This window comes from Lagopus leucura, unplaced genomic scaffold (assembly GCF_019238085.1).
Source record: "Lagopus leucura isolate 7727_CA_CO unplaced genomic scaffold, USGS_WTPT01 Super-Scaffold_100157, whole genome shotgun sequence".
NCBI classification, from domain to species: domain Eukaryota; kingdom Metazoa; phylum Chordata; class Aves; order Galliformes; family Phasianidae; genus Lagopus; species Lagopus leucura.
The window spans coordinates 15066307-15093056 of NW_024962334.1; the positions used below are offsets into that span (position 1 = coordinate 15066307).

At 36.4% G+C, this 26750-nt stretch overlaps 1 long non-coding RNA gene across 1 annotated transcript; it reads left to right on the plus strand.

The window, feature by feature from the left end:
• The first annotated feature begins 1425 nt into the window (after positions 1-1425).
• On the plus strand, positions 1426-26502 carry LOC122189221. Its single transcript, XR_006181751.1, has 3 exons — positions 1426-1471; positions 23686-23828; positions 26487-26502. It is a non-coding gene; the product is annotated as an uncharacterized LOC122189221 (long non-coding RNA).
• Positions 26503-26750: the final 248 nt, after the last annotated feature.

The following is a 26750-nucleotide window of genomic DNA, read 5'->3' on the forward strand; positions in this document are numbered from 1 at the left end:
CACCTCAGGGCGTGCCTTTGGGAAGCTGAGGGTGATGGGTTAGACCCTGCTGGCCCCTCTGGGGATCACCAGCCACTACTGTCTCAGTTTCCATTAGAAAGCAGACCTACTTCCTCTTATTACTTCCTCATGGCTTCTGGGTTTACTTATTTATTTCTATCACCTGTCCCCTCCTGTTTTTTTTTTCTTGTTGTGATAAAGTAAATTGTATTCTGAAGACTTCTGTTTCTGTCCACTGGCTTCACAGAAATGCCTAAATTAGATCTGATTCCTAACCTGTAATCAAAAAATTAGTGTTAAATGAGCAAAAACACACCCATAGTAAATCTAGAATTCCCTTTCATCTCTGGGATTAAACAGATATATATATTTTTAACCTAATTCCTACTTCCTTGAGCTTGGCTGTTTCAAAGATTCTCTTGCAGGTCTCCTCCATTATAGATCTCCATATCTCCATTAGCCATTCCCTAAAGACCAGATATAATCCTTTCATCTCTCATGTGTAGTTATTACCGCTTGCTGTAATGAATCAGCAGAGCTTTAGCAGCTTTAGATAGATATCTATGTAATCTCTTCTTGGGCTGGTCAGCAGAATCTCACTACAAACCTGTATAGTGATTCTTCACATTTATCACGTAAGCATTCAAGTACTTAGGATTTTACTAATGGGAATACCCTGGAGAGAAGATAATAAGCTTCTAGAAAGACAAATATTAATCTTTGGTGTTAAGAATTTTGCTGAAAGTGTTTAAAATTGTGTGTCTGTATATTTTGCAGGTTGAGCGTGTTAGGCTATTAACATTAGTTGAAGAGCACAGTAAATTAAGTAGGTCTTATGCAAGGCAAATTTCAGTAGGAGTTAATTATGGATAAGCAAGGAATAGACAAAGTATGAAATAATGAATCTCAACATCACAAAGTTGGTGAGAGCTTTGTCATTGATTTCACAGTGGGCTAGATTTCATGAAAGTCCTTACTGAGTGGAAGAAGGGAATTTTTCCTAATGGATAAACTAGTTTCATGTTAACAACTGTTTAATGAAATAATTTTAATAATTATGAAACGAGCATGTGAAAATTTAGATATGTATGCAGATAATTCAAAAATACAAAGTAAATAAAACGCCTAAGTTAATTATTTACTTTGAATTGTTGTTTTTTCTACTTTGCCTCTAACTGCTGGCAACAGTAGTTAGCATCACTAGTTTGTTTTGACTGGAAAAGTTAACAAGTGATACAGGGATTTGGGAACTCTTAGGTCACAGCCTGAATTGGTGATTGAGCACCTGGTGAAAGGGCATAGCCAGCCCAAGGAGCACAGATGGAAGCAATTCACCTGTGCAACCTGAAAGGGTGGACGCTGGTTCCACCTTCTTCAAACCTCATTTAAGGGCTGGCAGCCACAAGGGCAGTGTTTGTGCTTGGAGATTACCTCCTTTGGAGCACTTGGTGAGCTAAATTCTCAAAAAGAGGTAAACAATTCCTTCTTTTTTTTACTGTACTGTGACTGCTAAATTTTTGGGGTGATCTGAAAATGGCTTAAGGTAACTATATCTGGTGTTGCCAGTCCTTACATAATAGTTTGCCACTAGTTCAGCAAAATCTACTGCCAAAAACTGCTCATGATGTTATTAAAACAAATAAAGAGAGAGAAAAATGAATATACTAAGTTTAGTATTTGTAAGTGGAATATCTATTAGAGTGCCTGCTACTTCAGAAGAATCTGTAGTTTTTGTAATGATGCTTTTCATTCTAAGTGATAGTTTCAAACAAATGCAAATAACAGAGAGTCTTAAGGTTGAGTTGTTGCAAAGTTGACTGTGAAGCACACTCCATTAATATTCCCTGTTTCTATTGCATAAGAGAATTTTTCCGTGGTGTTTTGGGGTTTTGTGTCTCTTCATTTTTGGTGAGTTTAAGACATTTGGTTCTGGCAAAGTGAGAACTTGAGAGAATGCTATAAGGAAGGCACACTGCATGAACTAGGCAGCAAAGGGACTTCCTCTTTCTCTTGTGTGGAGAGATCCTAGCCTTACCTGTATGGAATTAAACAGGTTTTTGTGCATTACTTGATTGCTGGATGTTATACTGAGTTTAACAAAACCTTGAGGTTTCTTAAACATGACTCTTAACTGAGGTTGGGGTTCTGTGCTTGTGATTATTGGTGACTGTATCTAGTATGGTCATATCCAGGGATGAATCAAAATCAAATGAACGTGGGTGTTTACACACACAAACTATAGTCTAGTTGGGATTTATTTTCCAGTTTCTAACAAAAAAACATATGTTCCATTCCACCAGAGGAAGTTGATTGGATGCTGTGGTGGGAAAATTAGTTCCAGGCATCACCTGTAGCAGTATTTACATTTGCTAGATAAATAAAACCCACATTACCTTCCAAATAAAAATCATTATCATATATATATATATATATGTATATAGTTATTTATAATATAATATTATATTATTATATAATATATTATATATTATATATATTTATATTATTATGTATATTATAAATATATATTTATAATATATATTATATAATAATATATAATAATATATAACAATATATAATAATATATATTATTATATAATATATATATGTATATAGTGAGTTCCTATTATGATTGTCAGACTCCTGCATTTGGAGTGTACGTGCTGTGAAGTGCCCTGCAGATGAATGGTAGTGGCTTTGTGCTAATGCAGGGCAGGATTGATGTGTGGGACAGTCATATCTCCTATCGCTGTATCTAGTCACTTTTGAAACTACAGCTGTCATTCAACATCCTCCCTGCAAGGCATTCCTTGTACTTAAAAATCATTTGTACTGGTTGTTTCACCCTGTGGGTCTTCCTTGAGCAATTTAATTCATAAAATAAACAAAACTTACTGTAGATTCTGAAAATCTTCAGAACTGCTTTCCTACCTTTTAGCTAGTCATATTTCTTTTATGTTCTACATTCATGTCCATACAATGGGGAACAGTACAATTGTGAAGGCTGCAGGGCAGTCAGAAGAATTTTTTTTAATGCAATTTAAAAAAAATGTTTGCAGTTCATATTCCCAAATAAAAGGTCTTAGTTTATTTTATTTTTAATATTAAAAACAGTTCATAATGCTTAGGTAGGTGCTAGTGTCTGCCATAATCCAACTTGTGCTGTCATAATTACATCATAATTTTTACATCATTTATTTGTAATGACTACTTAGGAATGATGCTAAGTAATAAAACCATACCAGTGCCAGAATGTGAAAAGATGTCTGAAGTATCTCCCCTCGTGAATTTAAAATGGATTCCTTATTTATCTTTTTCCTGGATTGCTGGGAAAGAAAAATAATGAAGTTCAGTGTGAAGAAAAGCAAGTTCTGGGATTTAGCAATCTTTGTTTGTCCTATTTCACAAGCAGAGCAATGCCAGATGGACCCATTTTTTTTTTTTTTTCTGCCAGCTGTAGCTCCCTTGATTATTCTTTTAGCAAGATGTCAAACAGAAAGCCAGCAAACATTAGATGTAATAGTAATAATGGGAGATGATAGTGCATAACTGGATTGTACTTTTGCAGCTGAATTGCTATTGATTTTAGAGAATGTAAAATCTCATTGTGAGACAGCCATCTCTAGCTCTTGGGTAAGCTCTGCCACCTTGCTTGCAAGAAGCAGGGCAGTACCTTGCAAATGGCTCTTTTTTTTTCCCAAGAAGATGCATTGTACGAAGCAGAATTGCATGCTATGAGCCTGGCTGCTGTCGTTTGTCTCTCTGAAAATTAGTTCTTTTCTTATGGAAATCATTAAAGAGCATTACACTGACTTGAGTTGTACAGAGCTGAGTTACTGGTGATCACTGAAGATGGCTTTGTATTGTGTGATGCTGTAGTAACTAATTATGTGGCAACAGACAAATAAGATACTGTGGAACCCAATGAAACTGGGAATTGCTTGAGTCTGAAATGCATTTTAAAAGTAGTTGGGCTGTAATGCACATAATTACATGTTTAATATGATTATTTTATTACCTTTTTCCTGCAGATTTCTTTCCCAAGGGAGTTATATCCTGCTTTCTTTATCTTGATTTGCATGTGAAGAAGGAACTTAAGAGATTATTTTTGTCCATGTTTTTCTTTTGTTCCCTTATATATGTATAATTTTAGAGGAAAAATAAAAATTTTATTTCATTATTTGCTGATGAGGTACAGCATATTTACTGTTATGCAGCTATTATAGAATATCTGTAGTGTTCAGTTGCAGCAAATAATATTAGTAAATTTGGATTTTGTTATGGCTTTGTTCTTTCAAAGTTCACAGAAAAAAAGGAGATGTTATATTTAGTTTAACTTTTATATGACTGTATAAAAGAAATGTCTGCAGTTGTAAATTGTATGTCTCTTTGTCTCCCTCTTACCAGTAGATCTTTCATTTAAGTCATTGTTTTTTGGATAGCCTATAAGCATCTCACAAGCATATTCATGTTCTTCATTCTTGAGAGAATATTTGTTTTCAGGCTGTATTAACACAAATTGTTTCTCTGTGTAGTGTACATATCTACATAATTATGGAAACGTCACAAATAATTCTGCAGCGTGTGGCTTTCATTTTCTTCTGTACTGATATCAAACAGCAGTGTAATTATGGGGAACAATATGCAGTGATATCTTTAACTTGCAGAGACAAGATGTCACATCTAATACAGTGTATGTGTAATAGGGTAATATAGCCTGACAGCAGTAAGTTCAGACTGCACGCTCAGGTATACATTGGCATGCTGGAGCAAAGGAGGATATAGAGTTCAGAAAGCAGAACTCTTATGAAATACATAAAACTAGAAGTATAGAAATCATACTCTTCTTTCCTTTTCTGTAATAAACTTCTGATGGCTTAATTTTTTTTGGTCAGGCTTTCTTGCTGCATTATTATTGGAAAGCATTGTAAGAGAAAGCACAGCACTGGTATTTAAAACATAGGTTTCTTTCTTTCCTCCTCTTGTTTTTTCTTTCTTAATTGCTTTCTTGATTTCTCTCCAATTTATGTAATTCAATACCACATTGTGTTGACTATATATATAGTGCCACACATTATCTCTGCTTGTGTTGTGTATATTGCACTTCATGTAATAAAAACTGGATCTGTTCCAGGTTTAATTTTCCTTATCGCTACAAAAAACAAAGATGGCTGATCTGAGTTCAAGATATGACTTGGACCACTTTCAGAAAAATAACATGCGATAAGGCTGAGCTGCTGTCTCTGGCAGAGTTCAGGAACTCAGTTATAGGTTTAAAGGGTTTCTGCTCCTGTGAAGATTTTAAGGACGCCAAGGCTGAAATAATCAATTGTATTGCTGTTAGCAGAAATGAATGGGGGGGGATATGTGAATCAAATATTTACTAGGGTAAGGAAACCATAACAAACTGGCTGGCTGAGGAGTCCTTACGTTGGTTCAGTGCAGTGGCAGTTGGATTCCCTGTGCTTGAGGACAAACTTCATGCAATTAAACTTGATTAGATATATGGAGGATAAGTCATTTTTAAACAATATATATAATTTGTTAAGGGTGAAAATGTGTCTGATTTTTTTCAGACAGTGATATCTCTTAAATACCTTATCATTCAAATATTTTTTCTTTTGTATCTCATGTTTCCAGTCTAGGTAGACAGTTCTGGCAAAATGGGGAAGGCATCCCAAGTGAGACTGCTAACAATATTTTGGGAGACTTAACAAATGAAAGGCTCTGTATGTGAAGGCATTTCAGTAATAAACATTGGCACAAAGGGAGCAAGGGAGTAATTTTTACACATTAAAAAGTGTATGTGCCAGCACTTGATAGCAGAGTCCAACTCCACTGCTAGTAAATTGTTCTTCCTTACTAGAAAAGAAACATGATCTGCACTGAGAGGTTTATAGATCCTATATACCACCTGAGGCAGGAATTCCAAATTTTTACCAGGCAGGAGCAAATAATAGTTTATTTAGGGGGGGAATAAAGTTCTGCAGTCCAGTTTCTTGTCTGAACAGCAGTGTTATTGCTTTTCTTTCTGAGTCCTCTCAGAAACAGAAACTCGCTCTTTAAATGGTGACATAAGTACTCCTGGAATTGGATCTTGAAACAGATTCTCATTGCCAAGCTTAGTAATGGGTGTAGCTGGAAGAGTATATGGGATCTGGATGTATGGCTAAGGCACTGTCCAGACAGTTCTGGGATGACTCTTCCATGTGTCACTGTTGACTTTGGCTGGAGGCGTTACTTCCTGGAGCACTCAGATGTGAGTTTTCATTCTAGTGTTGTGGACGCTGACCTTTTAATTGGTGTAGTTCTATGTCTCTCAGAAGTAGCTACTTTCAAAAGTTCCATTTTGGACCATGCAGCAGTGATTCATGGGCTGCGTTTCTGGAACTCTGCTCTGAAAATATTGTTTCTGCCAGAAAAATAGAATGGCTTGGGTTGAAGGGGACTCTAAAAATCATCCAGTTTCAACCCTGCTACCATATGTAGAGTTGCCAGCCACTAGATCAGGCTGTCCAGGATCCTATCCAACCCAGCTTTCGGTGCCTCCAGGGATGGGGCATCTGCAACTTCTTTGGGCAGGATGTTCTGGTTCCTCACCAACTTAGGAAGAGATCTTTTACTCATAACATCTAACCTAAATCTCAGTTCAAAAATGTTCGCCAGAAGATGTCGCTTTCCAGAAAACTCATCTGTAAGTAATTGCTGTATCTGAGGCCACTTGTAAACAAGACTGTCTCTGGAAGTCTTTCTTGGTGTATACTTACTTTCTCATTGTGTTATCTTGGCTGCTTTCCCTCCTCCTTGATTTGTCACTTGAGAATCCACATGAAATGAAGAATGCAGCACATTCAAAGGCAAGTTCCAGGAACTAAAGTGTTGCAGCTGTTCTGTAACAGAACAGAATAGAAACTGAAGATACAGTTTCTGTTGCTTTTACTGATGAAGGATGAATGACATTTAAAACAGTCATTGGTGGCAACTGAGGTAGAGGATACCACCACGTAGCAATGCAAGAAGGGGGTATGATGCTCTTGAGAGCTGAAAGCCTCATGGCTTTTATCAGTGTGAGCAAACATATCTTTCCACAAGACTGGATGAACTAGCTTGAGGTCTACAACGTAAAGACCACTTTCTGGACAGTTAAGCAAGTATTTTCACTAAATGAAGGCTTCTGGGCTGTATAGAACAGCAGAATCCTCTATGGTTTTGCTGCTGAAAGATATGCCAGCTTGTAAACTCCACAATGGTCTGTGATTCAAAATGGTTCTTTCATGGAACATTTAATATACTGCTCTCTTGGAAAGAGGTATGTTATCACTTTTGCATAAAGATTAACAGAATTCATAGAAATCTTTCCCTATACACCAATTAGGCACTGCAGCAGGGTACAGTTTGGAGAAATGGGAAATGGAACAAACTTTTTTTTAGTGGAGTTGCTGTTTGTCATGAGCTTTGATGGTTGTGATTCTGGCAGCATTTGAAAGATGGAATGTTGATGCACCTTTTATTCATTTGCATGTAGCTGTTTATAAAGCAAAATGGCTCCCCTTACTACTATACTTAAGTCGTCTTTCACCTGTCATGCAATTGGTTTACAGACAACAGTCCACATCTGAGAATGTCCTTTTTGTGCCTTGTCTTTGAGCAGACAGGACATGAAAACTCTCACATCATGGTAGCTGAGCAGCCAAACATCTTTAGATGCTTTCAGGAGAATGGATCTATCTGTGCCTTGGATTTCACAGCAAATATGAAATGTGCAGGAGAGGCTCTTGTTCTGTTCCTCATATACACTGATTAGAAAGGAATCTGTTGGAGGCTAAGAAAAGGAAAATGAGCCCAGTTTATGACAGGTCAGGCTGGAAAGGACTTGAGTTGACATCTGTCAAATTTAAAGAACAAACCAGGCAAAAATGAGTGCAGTTTTTGTTTAAGGACTCATAATGTTAGCTTCTTTCTTTTTATTTTTGCATTTGTTTTTTAATTGATTACAATTATTTTGTTTTACTAATTGAACATAGTGAGTTTATTTAGGAAAATAAACTGGAAATCTGATGTCTTTACTGCATCAGGCTTGACATCTACTTCAGAGATATCCCTGTTGTGCAGTGGCTTCTTAGGGTCTAACTTAGGGTAATGTTACAGCTCCTGTCTGAGCTAGAACTGCTGTGTGTCAGGAGAACAGTGTATAATAGTGAAAATCTGCAGCCTGGAATAATTCAATCTGATGCAGGCAACTTAAGCCTATGTTATAATCAGTATGCTGGGATTTTATTCCTTGCTAAATGTGCTGCTTCTCTCACGTGAGAATGTAGAAGTGCTTATAATGCCAGTTAAAATTCTTGTTTGAAAGGACAACTCACTTGGATACTTGTTTGTTTGTTTTTTGTGTGTGTGTGTGTTTTTTTGTTTTTTTTTTTTTTTTTTCAACCTTTCTCCAAAATGAGAAGATCTATTTAAGTAGGTAGGAATATATTGACAACAGCACATCATATGATAACATAACCGGAGAACCAACTTGTGAAATGACTTTACAAGGCTGATGTCTTTATGGTGGCCAGTCTTAATTTTCTGACTTGAGAAATAAGCTCTCTTTCAGTACTCTTTGCTGAAACACTGTCGTTGACCCTGCAAGTTTCTCCTGAGCTAGCACCAGCATAGGGTGATATCCTTGCTCTTGGTACAAACATAGATTTGCCTTTTACTCAGCAGAAATTTCAAATCTTTAGCCTATCTCTTATTCCCGAACACTTGCAAAAAGAGCCAGTAAAGTGACAACATGCAGGGAAGAAGTCCAAACATGAAAAATGTTCTTGGATGCAAATACTAACAGGGCAGAAAATGATAGTCTTCTGCAGCTCAGTTTTCTCCTTCTCTGCACTTTCTTCTTTCTTTTTAAGTGTCTCATTTACTTTCTTCAGCTCACTGACAATGAGCTTAAAATGACACCTCAGAAAGGTCAGTTGGCTACAAACTGAAGACAGTTGGAGAGAAGAATTTACAACTGGGGACAGATATAAAGATGTATTAAAAGATGAGGAACTTTTTCTGAAGCAGTTGTACCTTATGCTTGAAAGGATCATAATGGCATTGCTGCTTTGCACTTATGTAAAGAGTTTTGTCATAAGATCTCAAAAGATTTTATGGGATGAGTTTAGTGTAATCTTTTCCTTTGCAAGGATGGAACAGGAGGAAAGTTGGGGGAGGGCATTTACAAAATCCACTACATGCTCTCCAATTTAGGCTGGTGTGGGTCTCCAGCAAATGATACAGTGTTACCTAGACCTCATCTGTGTAGCTGTACCACCTACAAGATCATAGGTGCTGCCAGAAATTATGCAAGAGAAAGTATAAATGCTACTGTTAAAACTACTGAGGCTGACTGGTCACCACACTACAATTCAAGTATCTGGGATGTTAATGGTTATCTGGAATTGTAACTGTTTAGTTGTCTAGAGTCTCCCCTGTAAATTAATGGGTGAGAAGAGACACTTCTAGCGTACAGTTCATCTGACCATTTTTAGGCATTCCTCTTAATATCATTAACTAAAAAAGATAAGTGTTCAAATACTTCCTGTCCCAAAAGAAAGCACTTTGTATAATTTAAAGCCGGACTGAGAAGTTTTGATTTTTAGATCTGTTGATTTCTGGGTGAAGACTCTAGTGAATAGAGTTCTGAAGTAATTATGATTTTAATGAAGTTTCCCTAACTGTTGTGCTTAGTGTTGGACTGCAGGTGGTTTTTATGTAGGGGGCATGCTGTGAGTTATGTTAAACAATTAGATCCTACAGAGACTGAGGTGGGGAAGTAATGTTTTTGTCTAATGTTTTGACCACAACAGATAAATATTCAGGTCCCTGAAGAGTCATGGTGTTTTGAGTGTAAGCAATTTTATCAAACTGTCTCAGGGACTGGTACAGTCCATGATGTAGTTGCCTATGCAATTAAGTAGCTTCAGGAATGTGGCTCTTTTGATTGCCTGAGAGACATGGGATTACCAGAAGTCCTGTTTTCTTTGTCGAAAGGAGTTCAAGACTTAAATTAACTTTCACTATATGACATCAAAAAGACTTGTCTGGAAATGGTGATGGCAAATTTAATACTGATAATAAGAAATATGGTGTTGAATACACCATACATGCTTCTTCACAGTGGGTACAACCACTGAACTAACATGACTGTTTCAACACTTGTTGCACACCAAATGTTAAGGGGAATTAGATGGGCAATACTACAGACCGGCTTCCTTCAGTTGGCAAGATTTAGTGAAAAGCTACTGCTGGAATATTTCTGGAAGCTTGAGGGAACTGAAGAACTATCTCATACAGGAAAGCTACTCCTCAAAAGTGCCTCCTTTTTTCTCCTATAGAACAGAGGTTTTTGATCATTATCAGCAATGAGGAACACATAGAAAAAGAACTGGCTCAAGTTTATACAGTCCTATTCAGGTAGCCTGAAGGTGTATTGCTTGAAACCTAGCGTAATAAATGCCATTTTCCTTTCAATAACTTTTTTTGCATTACATTAAGGTTTTTTTTTTTTTGTTTTGTTTTGTTTTTTAAACAGCCTGCACAGTGTCCTAAGCAAACTTCTAAAATTTGAAATCTTACATGTATTTGCAGAAGCAGCAGGTGCCAAAGAAATGATAGTTGTAGTGCTGCCACCAATTTCAGTGGCACAGAAGACGTGGTCTTTAGGAGTCAAGCCAGACCTGCAAGTGCTCCATGTTCTTGGGGAATATTCCTTATTGCAAAACATAACTTCTTTCTTAGACTTTAGGCAAAGAAGTGTCTTGACAAGTTAATACTCGCTACTCTTGGGTGCTGGTCTCATTAGAGCTTTGAGGAAAAACCCTATTTAAACATGGGGTGAGTTGTGTGGTTCTAAGTGAATATTTCGTAGAGAATGACTAAGCTGTGTCATGGCCAATCCCACTCTTGGAAACTGCAAAACTTTTGCTAAAGTGAGGAATTCAACAGCTCCCTAGGTTCTCTCTCCCCTTTTATTCAAGGCTCTTTGATATATATATATATATATATATATGGTGTATTAGATATATATATGACTTTGATATATATATATATATATATATATATATATGACTTTGGGGAAGATCACATGGCTACATGGCTATGACATGGAGTATCCTAACTTTTGGAATAGTTATTAATCCAGTGGATAACAAACTTACTTTCAAAAGGAGCCAAGGGAGTATATGGCAGTGCATTTAATGCATAATGATTTTCTGAGTTATTCTGAATGACATTCATCAATGTGAAAACCTTTTTTTTAATAAATGTTTCTGCTATAACTTTCTGGTTTCTTTCTGTGACTTTCTGTAAGTGATTTCAGCTAAGGCTGTACAAATTTTTAGTAACATGCTATGAATATTTTCTTTCTCTCTGTTCTTCAGACTGAACAATGCTTTTGTGGGCTTCCCTGGAGCTTCAGCAATATCATTCTCTTGTTTTTGCTGCTCCATCTCAGCTGTAAATTACACTTTCTAGCTGTAGGCTGAGCTGTTCTTGTCTTCCTGCTAGGAGTCTGACTACTTCTAGATAATTTAATAACTTTTCCATTGGAAATAGTTTATCAGTTTCTTAAGCATGGTTATATTTTATTGGCCTTATTGTCTGTATCACTATTCAATGAGTATGGTACAATGCCTTCCCAATGGATTTTCTATGCCTCCTTTGTGCACAGATCTTTCAGCAGTTTGAGTGTTTTCTTGCTGGTTTTATTTTGTTTGGGCTGATGGGTTTTATCCTGCCATTTGACTGGCAAATTGCAATGTCATCTCCGTTGCTATTCTCTAATCTTATTATTGATTTGGTTGTCATCTCCTCACAGGGCTTTGAGTATTTTCTAAATATTAGTCTTGAAATTCTTCCAGTCTTGTTGCTAGTTTTCTCATGTGGATGCAAAGTAATTTTTTCATCAGGGTTTACTGAATCTAAAGGTCTCTAGCCACACATACATATTTACTACCTAAGCCCTATGGTGTCAAAGACAACTTGACTGGTTGTGACAGGGTGATGTCAGTAGTCTCACTGCTCTGCTGCTGTAGCTAACGAATAAATGAATGCTGAGATAGGTACATAAAGGACAGTTGCAGCCTAAGATAGGCTTCAGTGCTATACAGTGGCACGCAGTGTGAGCATGCTTGTGACAGTTGGTCCCTGTGTACACTTAAACATGGTGTTACAGATCCACCTTAAAAAGAAGGACTAGTTTCCATGTAGTGAAAACAGAAATAGTATTCAAGCAAACAAAATCTTACCCAGCACTGAAATGTAATATCATAATCCTGAAGATTTTGTATATCTGCATTTCCCACCAGGAAAGCTGAAGGACATGCACAGGTACTTCTTATGTTCTCTGAAACCCTTAGCAGAATTGTATCTCTTGAAATGTGTAGTGCATCAGATAGGGTTTGTATAGACCTGCAGTTCAAATGTTCTGGACTAAATTTTCATCATTCCCATCCAGGTTCTGTCTGCTACCAATGTCCTCAAATTGTTATTTTGTGAATGTCTCCATGGAAGAGGACAGGATAAGTCACAGGGGGGAGGAATGCAGTCTGTAGGGTAGGTCACTAAATTTCCTGCAAGCTGATATGAGTCTTAGCTGGGTGTGCTCTTTGTGCAGGTAGTTTATTATTATAAGCTATGCTTTGTATTTTGATGTTGAAGCTTTAACAGAGTTCAGTGTTGTATATGGAAGAGCAGAAGAGCAGTTTGCAGGATGGAGTATCCATAGATTACTGTCTTTTCAGGACTTTCATGTTAGTTAATAAACAAATGAAACTTCTCTGAGCAGTTTCTCTCCTGGGCTGACATATTGTTGTGATTTTATAAGCCTTTGCATTTCTTGTTCCTCATTTAAGTTTCTAAACACCTCACTTTAATTTGTTCATGTAACTGCCCTAGAAAGTAAAGTATCTGAGAAGACTTTAATAGCTTCTCTAAGCAGCCTGTGAGAAGACAGGGATAGAATTTAGGATTTCAGAGTCTTGGCACCAGCACCACTACTGTTACTATTCCAGTTGTGTGGGAGGCCCCTGGAGATTTGTTTTATCTGTCTTTCAGGCACTTGAACATGAGCTTGACCTTGTGCAGAGACACTATTTCAAGATGTCTTTTAGACTTTCCATTGCTGGCAGCCAGGTGTTTCACAACTGGAAGCTGCCACTGGCACTTCCTCTAGATAGGCTACATAGTATCTTTTGACTTCTCCCCTTCCTTAACCTATGTGGATTTCACTTTCTCTATATACAGTGTTATTTCTACGAGAATATCATCTACCGTATTAGTGGAATTATCCTTGTCTTTTGTGTCTGCAAAGTAAACAAAATAAAACCAAAAAGCTTAATAGTCAGGATCTCCCTGAACAATTTTGTGGGAAATAACATTTTTCAGAGAGCCTGGAATGGTATTAGTACAAGCTGGAGAATGTAGGGCACAGCCCTGCCAAAAAGGACTTGGAGATACTGGTGGATGGCAAGCTGGGCATGAGCCAGCAATTTGCCCTTGCAGCCCAGAAATTCAACCATATCTTGAGCTGCATTGAAGGAAGTGTGGCCAGCAGGTCAAGGGAGGTGATCCTGCCCCCCTACTCTGCACTGGTAAGGCCTCTCCTGGAGCACTGCATCCAAATGTGGAATTTTCAGTATGGGAGAAATGTTAACCTGTTAGAACATGTCCAGAAAGCCACAGAAATTATGCCAGGTGTGGAGCTCCTCTCCTAGAAGGACAAACAGAAAGAACTGGAGCTGTTCAGCCTGGAGAAGAGAAGGCTCTGGGGATACCTGTGTGCAGCCTTTCAGTATCTAAAGGGAGTTATAAGAAAGAAGGGGAAATACATATTTTTATAGCAGAGTCTATTGCGATAGCACAGGGGAAAAGGGTTTGTAATTATTCTCTATCCTAGATTGATTGGACTTAAAGAAGAAGGGTTTTTACAGTAAGGGTAGTAGGGCAGAGGAAAATGTTGCATGGAGAATTGGTGGAAGAACCATGCCTGGAGGCATCCAGCCTGGAGGTTCAGGCTGGACAGGGCTCTGAGCAACCTGCTCTGGCAGTAGATGACCCTGTTTATTGCAGTAGAGATGGACTAGATGACCTTTAAGTGTCTCTTCTAGCTCAATCAATTCTATGGTTCTATGATATCCAGATGTGTCAAGAAGATATCAAGACTGCATTACTGTAGAGTATGATATGTAGAGTAATATATTTCAGAAATAGGAGAAAAGTAATCTTTCAGGAATCTCCTATCTCTGGAAGTGGATTCTTGAAAAATGGCATTGCTTCTTTATTACAATTCAAATTTTCTCAGAAGGAAATATTTCTATGTATTTATATCTATCCACTTAAATAACAGTGATGTGTTTCTGTACTGAATCAATGTTCCTCATTAACCAAACCTCCAGTTGAATGGCAGGCTTGTATTTGCTGTGTCTGTGCCGCAAGATAAGCACATAAATAAGTGAGCAAATTGTAGATGAAAGAAATCTTCACGGCATATTGCTCTTCCATTTTCGAAAGGGGTTGAAAATGAGGATCAGACTTGAATAAGAGAGCTGAAAAAAAGAATGTTTGGAGGTGAAATTTAGGATGAAGTACCATTCCTTAGAGACAGTCGAATGCATCTGTGGAAGTCCCTGGCAACCAGAAGGTAGACGTCATGAGAGAGATGGTGTATGTCAAGGCATAAGAGATGGCTTTAGGTGCTCTGTGGAGGTGACACAGGCAACAATGTGGAAAGTATTCCTGGGTTAAATCCTTGTTCATTTTGGAAACACTTCTTGAAGTTTAAGTAGGATCTCCTTTTTCTGAGTGGGAAGTAGGAAACCTCACTCTCTTGTATAGACACTGTGCACTTTTTATCGTGGGCCAGCTGGATTCCAAAAAAAAAAAATCTCTGGTAATAGAAGAAAATCACCAGGGATTTTCTGAAGTCACAGCTTAGAAGGTTTCAGTATACATTTTGGGTGAAAGCTTTCATATTGTTTTTAAGCTGTCTACTCATCTGTGCACCCATGGAGCAATGTAGTCTCCCGTGGTTTTATCTCTATTGTGCACTGCAAGTCAAAGGATCAGGAAAAAGAAGATACTTGTATCCTGTTCTTACTTTAGCATCCAATTTATTTCTTGATTTGTTCTTTGTTTGTTTGTTTTTGTAGTTTATATGGTTATATCTCCAGTGCTTGGTTTGCTTGTCTGTAAAATACAAGATAGCCCCTCCATGAAGCTTGTTTGGCAGTAGGTAGTACTTGCAAAGTGATATCACTGAAGTGTGGTGGATGTAAATTAGGAAATAGCTTTCCATAATTGACTGGTGTGTGTCGAAAGGACTTGTATAGGAGATGTTTACACCAGTACTGATGAGTCAGGGTTTCTTGTTATATAGAGGTCTTGACTTATTTTTCTACAGTTCTTTCCTCCAGTATTTGCAAGATTTTGACTCACTATTAGTACTCTGTCCAGATTTCTATAACAAATAACTTACATACAAGCATGAAAAGCCTGCTTTAAGAAAGGCAACAAATATAAAATCTTTTATGATATGTTATTCACTACATATATCTTAAACTTAAGCATGGTATATGCAGCCTGTTTATATTGCTTTGGGATTTCTATCCTTGTTTTAATATTTTATGTTGTGCTAACAATTTCACCCAGCCCTAATAAATGTTTTATAAAAATAAAAAATTTTCTAAGGGCACTCGGGATAAAATATAAGGGGGTTGTAAGATGACATTTATGCTGCATTTTTTTTCTATTTCTTGTAAGAATTGTTATTTTTAGTTCTAAGAATACATTTCCAAAGCCCTATTAGGTTTGAAATAATTTAGTGTTTTAAATTCAAATACGAAATTTCTGTGACATGAAAGAGTGAGAAGTTTAGAGAAGAGAGAGCATTCCTAACAAACATAAGTACTGAAACATTTTAGAATGCAGTAAGTAAATTCTTCTAACCTTACTAGTGCAGATTCAAGAACACAAAAACTATTTATATGCTGCCTTGACTGGATGCTTTACACAGGACAGCTTTGAAATATAACTTTCTGAGAGTTTTGGTGATTTATTAAGTGATTTTCATTCAGAGTGGTGAAAAACTTTCTGTATCCAAACCTTGGCATTGTAAGAAGGTCTTTCTTGACACTTCCTGTTGTCTCAGTGTGTTCCTGCAATATTAAAAAGAGCTTGCCTTGTACAATAAGAATATTGCAGTCTTATTTGTGTAGACCTTAAAGATTCATTTTTGATTAATCATTTACTATGTTAATAAAAAACGCAGCCTGTAGTCATAGGTATATTCACTATATGCTATATTCTTAAAATAAGTATCTCTGTATTATATATAACATGAAGCAAATCTTGGTCTCTATGAAAACTCTCTCTCTCTAAGGCTCCCAGCTGAAACCGAGCATGAAGATTAGTACTTCTTCATAAGTGGAAGATTGTCCAAGTTACCCATTAAATTTCAAATGAAGTGCAGGTTCAGAAATGGGAGGCGTTGTCTGGACACTTCTCGGAGGATAGAGCAAAAACTTCTGTCAGGTGATGCAGGACTTCATTAGTGGTTAGAATTTCCTACTGAAAAACTGCTGTAGAAGGTAGATTTTAAGGCATCTGGGTCCATGGCAGATTCAAGCAGGAGGGAAATTTGAAGAGTGCTAGTTGCTAGTCCCACTTGATCACACCCTAAGGACTGGCTGTTCTCATGCATGCCCTTGTGTCTAATATTCTCCAATGGTAGCCCAGCATTGGGAATGTTTTTACACATCTCTGTTGGTATAATAGGAAAAGTTCTCATATTGCCAAATAAACTTGTTAGAATATATTGACTTTTTTTTTTTTTTTAACCACAATTAACATTTCTAGTTTCAGTTTCTAATCAAGACTTGGATTTGGGTTTTAAGTGTTGTTTGAGTTGCTTGCATTCAAAATTGCTTGTATGTTGATAGAAGTAGCCTGATTTGTAGTGTGGTTTCCAGCCACATTTTCTCTCTTATGTCTTTCTAGTTTTTGAGAAATTCAGTATTTTGTCTTCCACTTAACTGTATGAGAAGGTTTATCAAGGTTTCAGATTTCTACATGGGAGCTCTGGATTTCAAATCTTGTACCATGGTCAAAAAAAAAAAAGACAAATCTTTCTAACCCTCTTGCCTTCATTTCAGCTTCTGCTCTCAAGAATTGGAAGGGTACAGTACTTGACTCTGTGTATGAAATATACAAATATGAATATACTAATTTACATATTCTTGTTTAATACGGGTGAGTGAGGTGTAAAAATGAGTATTCTATTGCATTTTTCTGTAACAGAGTTCACCAATTTACAAAGGAAGATGACAGTTTAAAACTTGCATGCTTTAGTTACCTTTCTCTAATCTCATAATTTTACTGTGTGTGTGTGTATTAATACTTCATTGCATCTTGCTAAGATGCTGAAAATTTAGCTTGGCATGAGATGCATGAACTGTATTATTAATATCCCATTATTTTATGGTTATACAAGAGCAGATTTGAATTGTCGCTTTAAATCAGACCATAAGTCAAAATGAAAATTTTAATAGGCTGCCCAGATCTGTATCTGCACTGAATTAAACACTAATTTGGCAGTCTCTTCTGCTAAATGTAGTGAGATAGCTAGTTAGTGTGATATGCCTAGGCAAATATATTGTGTTGCAATGATGGAGGCAATTCCCTGAGGTGATTGTACTGGCAGTTGAGTTGATTTTTGATACACGAATTCAGTGTGTTCTTAAAACTGAAGAATAAAAGTGTTAGAGAAGCTTGTAACGTTAATTCTAGGAATTGGGTTGAATATTACTTTATCACTCAAGCTACTCTTTCAGTATTCTTGTGATTCTTCATAGTCTATAAAAATGCTTTTACTGCAGAATATATCTAATTATAAACTAAATCTAAACTGTATACTTCTGATCGAAACACTTAATATCTGTACGTAACTCCATATACTTTATAGGCAATAGACCCCGACCATGCAGCTTATAAAGATATCCAAACCCTGTTACTTGCACTGCTGTCTTTGATAACCAAACATGTTTCCATATACTTCACTATCAGCACTTCTGTACATCCAGAAGGCATCTGCCATACCTGCACTGAAATAGTGAGCATGCTTACTATGCATGTGGCATCGTGCACAGCACTCAAGTGAACCATATCCAAATGAGATTCACCTGACTCGTAATACAGAATCACACCAGACTCTGCATGTCCAGGATTTTGGAGACTAAGAGCCTGCACCATTTTGGAGATGCCCTTTTTATTTCAAGTGTTTTATGTAACATTCATATTTTAAATCTATCTTCTAAAGGGAAAAAAATATTTATAAATTACCAATGAAGAGACAGTGTTACTTATATTTCTAATTATATTAAAGCATTTATTTTGATGTTACTAAAATAAAAAAAAAAATACTACCACTGGTCTTCCATGAACTGCTAAAAGAGGCTCTACACCCTTTAGTAGCTATTTATAAAGTCTAATTATTGACAGATGAAAATAGAAGGTAAGAAGGAAATAGTTTTTTTTATAACTATAAGCCAGTGGGATAACAGTTATAAGAACTAAGTACTTTTTGCTCAATATTTTTTTTTTATTGACTTAAAAACATACACAGTATGACTCTAAAAGTTCCTGTTTAAAACTATGTTCAATGCACATTTTAATTAGTATTTTAAATCAGAAGTGCAAATCTGCCAATAATATTAAGGAGTTTCTTTAATTCCATTGACTAGCTGTGCTTTCACAGAAAATTACTTCAAATTTTCCAAATTTGCTCACTGCTATAGACTTGCTGTCATATTAGGACAACAGCAAGGCAAGAAAAAATTATCATTAAAGAGTTTCCTATTAAAAAGAGAAACAGAAGCAGCCAGGTGGTTTTACTTCTGTAGTCTCAGGATCTCTGTTTTGGACTTAAACAGCCTTTATTTTGCTGTAGTGTAATATCATAATTATTCAAAAATGAACGTTGGCTTAATTTAAGGTGAAAATCTTCAGTGATACTGTAGAACACAGTAATTGCATTTCATGGTGACAGTAATGTCGCTGTTTTTAACTGCCTTTGAGATTGTGTTTGAAGGTCTCTTCTTTTGAGCAAAAAGCACTTCTTGCTAATACTTCTGTATGTTACCATCGTTCCATAATTTCTGTTCTCTACAAAATGGAGACCTCTGTATCCCGCTTCAAGGTAGCAGTCATCCATAAAGCCGTTTGGCTTTTAAACATAATTTAGACTCCTTCACCCATGGTAACAGTGAGTTGCATTCCCGCATTTCAATCTTGAGGACTTTTCCCTGTTGACAAACTTCTCCAGAAGACTACATTAAAAAAGAAAGGACGAAAGAACAAAAAGAGCACCCTCCCCTTGCACAGTAATTGAATTCATTTACCTCCAGCTATGTCTCTCCCTGCACCCGTAGATGAGGCAGGGTGATAGATCATTTGTGTAGCTGTTTCTCTGTCCCTAAAATGCTGTTCTTTAAATTCTGGCCAAGGCTCTCCATGCAACAGCATTGCTTTACTGTAGCCCCAAGGGACAGAGAGAAGATACAGCCACAGAGGTCAGCTGGAGCATAGGGGCCTCATGTAGCTGGAGCTCTTTCAGGTAACCTGGAGAGGCTCATGACAAGAAAATCATTGTCTGTTACTTAGCTTGACAGGATTATTTTGAAGAGTATATTTCTGATCTTACTAATTAAATTTGGTTCAATTGGAAGGTAGCAATTATGCAGGCAAGTTCAAATGAGAAACACTGTTACAGTGGAAAGACACTCAAGATTTGGTAGATTTTCATGTAAGCCAAGTACTCTTTAAATTTTATACTGCTAAAGTTCTGGATTAGTAGAGGAGGAAAGCTGCTAGCCTGATAACAAGTAGAAAATGTACTTATAATCTGGTGTGTAGTCATGATACCAGTGAGTGTACTCAATAAAAATTCAGTGTCTGTAAGGAATGCCAGTGTGTTCCTTTCCTATTAAATAAAACTTTAAAGAAATCACTTTTTCTTCTGGTGGTACCCTGGCTATTAAATACATTTAATTTATTTATAGCTCTGATAGTGTGTTAGAAGATGTGTAAATAATCTATTGACTGCTGTGCATTTTAGCTTATCTCATATATTTTGCCTAGGGGTGGGGTATTTTAAATATTTAAATGTTTTTTCTTAATAAGATATGCTTTTTCATAAGTTGCATTTTAAGTATTAGGGTATATTATTTTAAACATCTGGATCTAATTCCTAACAATGAAAATCAAATGCTCATATGTATCTGGAGTATTCAGTACAGAACACTGGGTTTTTTATGAGTTCACTTACTCATAATCAAACAGTTCTGATCACTCTTTTAATTGCAAATATAAGAAATATGAACACATGCACATGAGCAACAGAGGAAGTTTTCTTAAGAGTGCTTGCATATAATTTGTCAATGTAGTGGAAAATCAAATTTAGTCTATTTATAATAAATTGAGCTGACATTCCCCAAACAAAGCTTATTGCTCAAGAGTGGCAAAATGTTGGCTGTGTTACTGAATTCAGTGCTGACTCATTACAAGAATGGCTTGGTGCCCATTGCCAATTTTCATCTGCAAAGAGCCTTCAGAATCTGTTCCTTTACTTGGAATCACCACTTGTTTGGCCTGAGTGTATTGAGTACATTTGTCTTGCTTCCTTATCTTTTCTTGGCATGATTGAAGTTTCTTCCCCCTTCATGCACAAGGGGGACAGTTCATATGCAAAGTTAATGTTAGTTAAGTTGTGATTATTTTTTTTTTTTCTTTTTTCCCTTCTTCTCCCCTATTTCTCCTTGGAGATCCAGAGCTGAATTTTTAATGGCTCCAGGGCATGTCACATTGCAACCTTACATTCAGATCCCTAGTGCTGGAGACTCAGTCCTATTTGAGCAAATGTCATGTATAAAAACTACAAAGCCATCTCCAAGATTGCATTAGGCATGTAAACTGTAAAAAGCCACTATATGAATCTGCTTTTGACATACATTAGCTGAAAGATCATCTTGGTGATTTAGCTACAGGACTACAGACAGCTTTTCCTCACTCTGTTTTAATGGTGTGCTGTTTTTCTGCAGAAAAGCTATCTAAGGACAGTGTTTGCAAAAACTGTTTTATTTGCCTGCTGTTTGTTTTTTTCATTATGAGCCAGCAGTGCTTTCTGTTTCTGAAAAATGAGGCTCAATTCAATGCAAATTTCAATTAAAAAATATTGGCCACAGTTGAATTACTGGCTTTTCTTGTTGGGTCTCAGAGTTCAGATTTCTAACTGCTTAACATGAATGAGAAAGATACTTCATTCATTCATTTTGTGGTAGATTTTACAATGCTTGTGATGTCACCAGCTTGTTGGGATGCATTGAAGACCTTTGAGGATCCCTACAAATTTCAGTGTTTTTATACTTCAGCCATTGTGTTTTAGTCATGAGTCCTTCCTAATGTTAACTGACTTTATTACTAAAAAGCATGTCAGAAGACAGAACTTTGTTTATAGCTTCCATACCAGTGAGAAAACAAAAGTGTAGCAAATGCACAGAAGTAGGCAAACTTTTTTTTTCCAGTTAGGATTTCAGGGAGACATTCTGTGTGGTATTTCTGGTAGACAATTTTAATGTGGCATGATATGGCATTGCAGAACATAACTTTAAATAGCTGTGGTGAATGACATGATAAATTTTAAATGACTTCTTCATAATTCAATTTCTTAGTGTGGGGTATAATTTTCTTCAATATGCATGTTGTTCATATGTACTAATTGTTTCAAGGAACTATAATTTTCTTTATGAACTGAATAACAAATAAGTAAAAATTAGTGTTTAGAATTCTGTCCATACTCCTCATCTACTATCAGTTAGATTGTGTTATTCTCACTTTCTGAATGAATGAGCATTGCTCTGTATTGCTTTTTCTCTTCTACTTCTTCCAGAGACCTCACATAGTAAATCCACACTTATATTCTCCTTTTGATGTGCTGCCTTATTGCCCTTGTGGTCTCTGGTAAAGAATTTAGGAAGTAAGGTCATCCTGTGAGAGACCATGTCCTACACCACGTAAAATAGTACGAGCCAGATATGATTTATTGAGTATAAGGTGCTTTAAAACTTCTGTGAGTGGGTCATATTTTCTCTCGTATAGAATTTTGGAAATCTTTTTCACTTGCTGTGTAAAGCATGATCCTGTACTAAGCCTGCTGTGCTATATAATTTACTGCTATGTATGGATGTAATTAACTGAAGTTCCTTGCAGAAATACTTACCCTTAGCAGTTGTACTAATGCCCATAAAATGAACATATGCCCTTGTATATCTTGTTTTCTATGGGATTAAAAGGCATTGAATGGTTGAGACTGAATATTTCAGAAATCTGTTGAACAAGACTTGAACTTTTTTACAATGTTGACATGTACACGTGCATTTTAAATTACAGCAACTTTAGTAATATATGATTATATTATGTGATTATGATTATAATATATGATAATTTTTTTTTGCTTTATTTCCCTATTCATTTCTCACAATCCAATGACTTTGTCTTCAGAACACTGCCTCTTCAGGAGCTCTCCTGAAATGATTCTTGAAATATCATTCTTTGTAAATATTGTGTTTGTGATCACAGGCCCCTGCTTCTGAGAAAGATCTTTTTTGCACAGACTCATTGAAATCCTAAGAGGAAAGAAATCAAGAAGAATTGGTTACAATCACTCTCTCCATTGTGTAATCAGTGCTGATGTTAATTCAAGTTAAAATTCAAATGAACACTTGCAGAAACGTTCTCTTATCTCGCACATCTTATATAAATATGAGATGCATGTTATTTATATACATGATGTAAATAGCATCAGACTCTTGGCTCTTTTTAAATGGCTTGAAGAAATGGAGTAATAGCTTCAGCTGATGAGGCACTGCAACATGTAATTTACTATGAGCCCCATCACTTTTGAATGTGTTAGATTGTTTGATGTATTACTGAAAATTTAACTCCATTTGAAATTCTCTACTTGCAAGCAGTGAGAACAGTTGTAATAAAAAAAAGAGTGGGGGAAAAGAGGTGGAATGAATGTTTGTCAGAATAGCCATGTTATAAGCATTCTTTACAAGGAGAGTGGTTAGGCCCTGGAACGGACTGCCCAGGGAGGTTGTGGATGCCCCGTCCTTGGACGTGTTCAAGGCCAGGTTGGACGGGGTCCTGGGCAACCTGATCTGAATGTGTATGTTTGGTGGCCCTGCTAGGCAGGGGGGTTGGAACTACATGATCCTTGAGGTCCCTTCCAACCCGGGTGATTCTGTGATTCATTCTTGTAAGAGTATTTGGATAATCTAGAACTGTCCTCTTTTTGTGTTTTGAGTATTTTGTGTTTTGACCTGTGCTGTACATTTCTAGAGGGATGTGCCTTTGTTTTTTGTATTACTGTTGAACTAATAATAGCTCGGCTATATGGAGAGTTAGAATGTAGTCTTTTTTCTTTGCTCCTACCATTGGATATCCACTGTGCAGTTATCCTTTAAATATTCTCTATTGATACTACAAATTCTTGGGAGCGGGGAGATAGCTTGCACAGGGAAGGATGAGTCTCTACTGCTTCTCTCTCTCTCTCTCTCTCTCTCTCTCTCTCTCTCTTTTTTTTTTTTTTTTTTCCAGGGATTAAAGAGGGAAAACTGGACTGAGTACTTTGAGCTAATCTCTACGGGAGCCAATTTCATTTCTGTGATCACAGAGGAAGAGAATGAGTCTACTGTGTTGACTGCTTTATTTTATCCCCTCTTATCACTTTGTTGAACAAGGTCAGTACTGCTAAGTTACTCCTTTGATAACAATGTGAGGACAATATCAAGAGTTGGTTTGGGGGAGTGTTAGGATTGATTGTGGTTTTTTGCTGGGGAGTTCTTTGAAGGATGTAGAGATGGGCAATAGTGAGATGCTACAGCCTATGGCAAGACTGGCAAAAATACCGTTGATTTCAGGAGCAATAGCATTTCTCCAGCAGCCCGGCAGTTGCTTGCAGTTATTTCACAATCTTATTTCCATTTGTTTACTTTGTTCTTATTGCCTCTAACTGATATGAAGCTCCATTTGTTCCTCCATGCTACAATGTTGTAAATAATCTGGAAAAGCTAACAGATTTTACACTACTGTGCTAATTCATTTCATGCTGTTATCATGAGCAACAACTATGGCAAAAACCCATAAAGGAACATTTGAAAAGAAATGAACACAAAGGAAGGTTCAGAGATAATATTTTAAAGGGAGCTTAAAGAAAAAATGATTTCCCTTTCAATACCTCGTTGATAGGCTGTTAACAACCTAGTAATGCACAGCAGAAGTATGGTTTTGTGAAGTATTACAGCTCTTTTGTTTTAATTTTATTTGTGGAACAAAACTAAGAATGGTAAGGGATAATCCCAAAGGGAATACAAGTCTCTTTTTTTTTTTTTTTTTTTTTTCCTTTTCCCTGAAAATAAACAAAGCCTCAAAGCATATGTTGATTACAGACTAAGCAGTTGTTTTGCTTCAATATAAGATTAAATATTCTCATTTTCAGTCTTATTTAACAGTGTTAAAGTAGGTAGAACGTCAAAGCAAAGTATGTGAAGAGACCTGTGTACTACATAAAAGCTTCTTTGTTGCCAGATACAAAGAAGATAACAAGTTCCAACCAAAGTCTAAAGAACTTGACTTTTCTAGCAAATGTGGTTTAGTGTGATTGAACAGAGACAAAATACTTATTCACTTTCTACACATGCTCAAGATCTGCAGAGTTAAAATATATTTTAACATTTTTGTGTAGAAGACTTTAAAATGGTGTTCTTTAAACTCTGAAAATTACATTAAGGCTTTAAGAGCACTTCATCGAGGCAAAAGGAGTCTTGAAATATTTTTGAAGTCTACTGAGGATATTGTAAATATTTCTTGTCTGTTATCTATGCTAATGGAAGAATAAACTGGAAACAGAAGAAGCAATGCATGTACTATGTAGAATAGCATCTGGATTGAACTTTTTTCTTCTAAATGCAACCCAGTCAAATACAATTCTACCAATCTGAAAGAGGTTTCAATCTCATTAAGAAACTGAATGAATAGTGATGAGCAAAATGAGTGCATGCATATCAATAAGACTTATGTACTAAGGTTTTTGTTTTTTTTTTTTCTGGAGAAAAGTATGTCTGATACAATCAGCAAGGGCCTGCTGTGGAAAGGTACAAGCAATACAGAAACAGGCCAGAGGCAAAATCAGATAGGGAGAAGATAGGATAAGTAGTGACTAAAGTGTGCGTGTGTTTTTGCTTTTGGAAATGGTAGCTTGATTGGAAATAGATGCTCACAGGGAAGGACTTGAGTGGGGAAAACTGCATCCAGATTGAAGCAGTTAGTGAAATACAGTTGTAGAGACCTTGATGATGCATCCTGGACTATTCTGGGAGAAATAGCAAGATTTAGGTCTGATATAGATGGATGAATCCAGGGATTATTCATAGATCTTGTTTAAAATAGAGTTGGAATGTGCCCACTCTTTTTCTGTAACGTATCACAAAGTGCGAAGGCAATCTACGTTTTTCAGAACAACTGAAGCCAAAATCAAGCATCTTGGTTATGCAAATTATGTTGAAGGTTGAAGCGTTTTTGCATTTAATGTTATTTCCCTTTGTTCATAGTAGTTCAGCAAACAGCTTTTTGATTTTTAAAGAATCAGTTTTTAAAAATATTGTTAATATTTGTTTTACTTACATATAAAGAACTGAAACTTTTTGCGGATAATCCTTTCCATATGGATTCAGATTTTACTTTTAATGCTCTGTTCAAGACACCTTTAGAAGGAATTGTGACCTGTAGGTGAATGTCTTCATAAGAATATACATGCTCTAAGTTACCTGAAACCCTCTCCCCTTATGCATAAAATAGAAAGAAAAGATTGTTAGATATCAGCTGCCTATGTTAAGGTAGCCTGGAATCTGAATGCAAAAGGAGATTTCCAAACATTTTCTGAAGGCTCAAGCTATAGATGAATGAACTTTTTTTTACTAAATTAAGTGTTATTAGACAATTTTTCTGTTGATTTTTGCAGTATGTATTCATTTACACAAATATATACAGACATATATAAGCATGTACATAACACATGATTGTTTAATGAATGGACTAGTACATGAAGTATACAAGTAAGACACATTTATTTACCATGATCTTTATTAAGCCTTCCTATCCTAAGGAAAATAGGTCACAGTATAAAAATAGTATAGGGCAACCTATGAACTAGATTCTGTGCTCAGAATCCTACCTTAATTAATTTCAGTAGTTTAAACTAGATTAAACTGTGTTGTTGTTGATGAACGTGTATCTACTGTGGACAAGATATTAATTCCTCCAAAGTCTTAACAGCAAGGAATAGTCTTTATCTGGCAAAACATTAAGTAGAAGGAAGCATCTACTTTCTTTTATTCCAGCTGCAGATTCTAGACTGAATCCTATACTGCAAGAGTGTCTGACAGTTCAGATCAACTAATGCCAAGTCTCCTAAAGGCATACACAAGGTACTTCAGCTTTCCTCTTCTGGGTAAGCTCCTTGCAGAGCTTGAGCTATCCACCATTCCATGAATGATATTTAGCCACCATACTTTCATGAGGGTACAGGCACACGTTCCTGCTGCTCTATGACATGTAAGTCTGTACACAAGGCAGCAGAGGTGTTTGTGAACCTTTGAAAAAGT